The following is a 4,864-nucleotide window of genomic DNA, read 5'->3' on the forward strand; positions in this document are numbered from 1 at the left end:
CATAATCAATCTGTTGTGCAAGTTGGTTTCACACAACTGTATTTAAAAGTGACTCCAACTAGGTTCCAGATGATTAAGAGATGTGAAGGACATGTGCCTTTGAGTGGGAATATGGTTTACTCTGAATCACATGACTGGGCTGGAGTTCAGGCTCTACTTTGCAAAGCTCATCAAGGTCAAATTGATTCCTGGGGGAAAAGGGGATGATATGGGATGATATTATTCATTCATGGCCCCCAGAGTGATTATGGTAAAACTTAGAAAACGAGAAGCCCCTTGGTGCAACAGGAAGTGTGGTATTGTAGACAGTGTTAGAGGATTCTAAGTAGCAATGGGAAGATAATTCAATGAAACAGAGTAAAGTCCATCAACCCCTCCAGAAACCCAATGCATAAACTCTCCCACATGTGGAAGAATACCTCCCACCCTTCAATGAGTGGAGCCAGAACATGCCAAGAAGTATTTTCCATGGCAATAAAATTTACCTCATTTAAAATTGTGCTTTATCATATTTAAGGTATTACCTGACACTCAGGCCATACTGAATCAATCTATATGTTCAGTCTGTCTCTCCACAGAGACTACTTGGAAACATATCAGATACTTTTTTTCCAGATGGTAGACAGTGTGTGGAGCTGAATAGAGAACAGGATCCTCAAGAGGGAACACCACCCAGTGACCAGTTAGAGAGCAGCCTGGTGTGTGGACGTCCCAGGAAGAACAGTGAAGGTCCTGATGTGGGAAACAGGGTGGGAGCCAGGATGCAGCTCCCAGTGGAGCCTATGTTTAGCCTGCACAAGGCCTTGGGCTGCAGGGGAAAAGGAAGAGAGGAAGGAAGAAAAAGGAAAAGAAGGAAGAAAGAAGGAACAGAAAGAATGACATGAGCACAGTGAGAAGCTGAGGTCTCAGAGTTCATATGCTATACAATGGAGGGTGGGAAAGCTTTTTGTCTCTAAGTGGAGTGTTTCACTGGTGTCATAAGAATCACAGGCATTTCTTTAGAAAAGGACAAGAAAAACTATGTGTTGTGTTGTTATTTGAAAATAATTTATTCTTAAGGGCTGTGGACCTCGCTCAGTGATGGTAGTGCTTGCTTGGTGTGCACGAGGCCTGGGTTCCATTCCCAGCACTAGGAGAAAAAGAGAAAAGAAGGAAAAAGGAAAAGAAAGAATCCCACTAACATCCATCCCCAAGAATGGGATCTGAACTAGAATAAGATGTATGCCATGTTGTTGTAATTGTATCAAAATGAATTCTGCTGCCATATATAACAAAAAAATAGAATAATTTATTCCTCAAGGTAATGCTATCCCATGATATGATATGAGTGGGAATTTCCAAATGCCTTCCCCTAAACGGTGGGAATAGGTTTGGGAAAGTAGGAAGTGACCATTGAAAATCAATTTGAGAGATCACAAAATACAGAAAGCCTAGAATAACAGTTACTTTAATTGTACAGGAAAATTGATTCCAAAGCAATGGAGATTACAATAAAAGGATCAACATTTTATTATACCATCTGGTTAAAGAATAATGGTTTTTGGCTCCAAAACTTGGAGCCTTGAACTCACAGGTGACTCTACTGGGGTGGATTCCTCCAAAGGAATCTTCTCAGAGCGCTCTTGATGTCCTTGTTCCTCAGACTGTAGATGAAGGGGTTCAGCATGGGGGTGACCACACTGTACATCACTGAGGCTGTCGTAACTGATCGCGAGTTTTGGGTCACAGCAGAACTGAGGTACACACCTAGGCTTGTGCCATAAAATAAGGAGACCACAGAGAGGTGAGATGCACAGGTGGAGAAGGCTTTGTACTTGCCCTGAGCTGAAGATATTGCACGGATGGAGGACACAATCTTGCAGTAAGAGTAAAGGATGCCAGTGAGGGGGACAGTTCCCAGGAAGACAACAGCAAAATATAACACCAGGTCATTGAGAAAGGTGTCAGAGCAGGCACGCTGAACCACCTGGTTAAATTCACAGAAAAAAGTTTGGGATTTCCAAGTTTGAACAAAAGGACAACCGCAACACCATCAAGCTTTGTAATAAGGAATTCAGGGCACTCGTGGTCCAGGATGCCAGCGTCAGCAAGCCACAGAGATATGGGTTCAGGATAACCATGTAGTGAAGGGGGTGACAGATGGCCACATACCGGTCATAGGCCATTACGGCCAGGAGGAAGTTGTCCAACACTATAAATAATGTAAAAAAATAAATCTGTATGATGCAGCCTTCATATCTTATGGCCTTGCTCTGTGCCTGGATGTTCACCAGCATCTTGGGGATGGTGGTGGAGGTGAAGCAGATGTCCACAAAGGACAGGTTGGAGAGGAAGAAGTACATGTGTGTGTGCAGGTGGGAGTCTGAGATGGTGGCCAGGATGATCAGCAGGTTCCCCAGCACAGTGACCAGGTACATGGAGAGAAACAGCCCAAAGACGAGGAGCTGCATTTCTGGGTCATCTGAAATTCCCTGGAGAAGAAATTCTGAAATTTTTGTGTCATTTTTTGATTCCATGTGCCGTATGTAACTACTAAAAAAGAGAAAAATGTCATGACCAATTTTTGTACTTGGTCGTCCACAGGACATTCCATGTGTCATCTCTGACTCAGAATTCAAGTCTCTCTCTTGAAGGATTTATAAATATTACATATTCTATAATTTTATTGAGTATTTTTCATGCCTTGCAGGAATGCACACAGTGATTCCCCATATTCCTGGTACTGTCTACCAATGTGGATGGTTGCTGAAATATGAATATCCCTATGATTCAGTAATGCCCAAAGAAGTATGTCAATTGTTTTTGACACTGAAGATAGATTATTTGAAATGTTTCACCATAAAGGAATGCTACATGTTTTTGGAGGATTATTTGAACATTATAAAACACCTACATATATTAAGACCTCACAAGGCACACCAAAAGTGTGCACAATTTTCACATATCATTTAAAAATGGAAAATAAATGATCCTATAACATATCAGATGGTTATAACTGCAATGAAGGAAACATAGGAAAGTAAAAGGGAGAGCAGATGAAGTGCTGTTTTTATAGGGGTCCTGGCAAGACAAGATGGTATTTGAACACAGACCGCAAACAACAGCAGGGAAGCCACAAGGTTAACTGCAGAAGCAGGTGTATGGCAGAAGAGTTCAGAAGCACAAAGGCCCTGAGGCTGGTGCTAGCTGCACATGTCAGTATTCACAAGGAAGCCACTGGCAGTCAGAACAAGCAAGAGGGAGATGGAGGAGAGGTTGTGTCTAAGGATGGTGAGGAAGGTGGACTCCCTAAGACAGTTGAAATTTGAAGACTGTCAGCATGCACAGGGTCACTTTCCATGTATTGTCCCTAGTACTTTTGTTTTAACCTGCTTTATTGTAGTGTAGTTACATTGTATACATATATGACATAAGCTACCTGATGAGTGCAGACATATGCAAATCCTGGTGGTCCCATCACTACAATGAAAATCAGAGACACATTTACCTCCTCCCAGGGCATGCCTTTGTTTTTCTGTTTCATCTGAGGTGAGAATACTGAAAATGAGATCTGTCCCCATAACAAATTGTCAAGTGCAGAATATCACTTGCTAGCCCTAGGCACTAAGTTGCATAGCAGAGGTCTGGACATTAGACATCTTACATAACTGTCACTTGACATCTGTAATCCCCTGCCCATGCTTTCCTCTCCTTCTCTGCTGGACACCACTGTTCTGCTTCAAGCATCAGAGTTTGACATTATTAGAAATCTCAGGTACATGCGAGGATGCATAATTTTGATTTTAGAGTTATCCCAGAGGTCCAGGTGGATTTCTCTTTGTTATCTTTAGTGCACAATATGACTAGATGAGTATACTATAAGAAAAATTACATACCATGACAGAGTATAATTCAACTTTATTCACCACCCACTTTATTATTTTATAAAACACTAGATAATTTATTTTGTAAAACTCTAGATAATAGAGTTTCTGGGTAAAGGGATATGTGAATCTGCTAGTTTTTAAATTTATTGATTTATATATTTGGAGGTGCTGGGGTCTAACTCTGGGACTCATGAACACTGGCCAAGTCCCTTCTCATTGAGCCACATTGCCAGCTGAATCTGCTGGTTTTCAATGCATATTTCAGGGTGGCTATTCAGGAAGTTGGTGCTGTGCAAAGATGATACCTCTACATGAAGGTGCCCCTTTCTTCAAACTCTTGCCAAAAATAAACACATATGTTTTAGTTCTGCCATAATGTTGTTATCATGACTCTGATAATGAATCGTGATTAAACTATTATCAAAACTCCATTTATGAGTTCTTACCATGCACATGGGTTAAAGGCACCATGGGCATTGACTCACTGATTTCTGACAGGAATTCCATGATGTTTATTATGTATACAGAATTCCTTTGTATAAAAGGGGATGCCCATAAATGTAATGAAGCTTCTAGGTACAAAACATATTTATGAGAAAGACAAAGGCAATCTTTGGCTGAATGCAAAAGAATTTGTGTCACAAGAGAGCAGAAGATGATGGCTACTTTAAAAATAGAACCAATCCCCAAAAGCAAAAAGTTGTAATAAGAGAAAACAGATCTGCCATAGGATGGCAGATGGTATCCACAGGACACTAATTTAAAAAAAAAGGAAACTGTAAATGGATCCAAGAGGAATCAGTGGAGTGGGGGCAGGGTGGGGACGGCACTGGGGACTGAATTGGGGCAGTAGTATACCACACTTTGTGATATTGTCAAAGTGTATCTTGGTGTTGTATATAACTGAAAAGAATAAATTAAAAAATCTGCGAAAGAAAAAGTTATAAATGGTAATTGACTACTACTAACCATTTCTCATGGTTTTATACCAAATGCAC

At 40.9% G+C, this 4,864-nt stretch overlaps 1 pseudogene; it reads right to left on the reverse strand.

Moving 5' to 3' along the window:
- Positions 1 to 1,579: 1,579 nt before the first annotated feature.
- LOC144368000 (olfactory receptor 7A10-like) lies at positions 1,580 to 2,516 on the reverse strand (annotated as a pseudogene).
- Between the last annotated feature and the right edge of the window lie 2,348 nt (positions 2,517 to 4,864).

Source organism: Ictidomys tridecemlineatus, chromosome 2, assembly GCF_052094955.1.
Source record: "Ictidomys tridecemlineatus isolate mIctTri1 chromosome 2, mIctTri1.hap1, whole genome shotgun sequence".
Lineage (NCBI taxonomy): Eukaryota > Metazoa > Chordata > Mammalia > Rodentia > Sciuridae > Ictidomys > Ictidomys tridecemlineatus.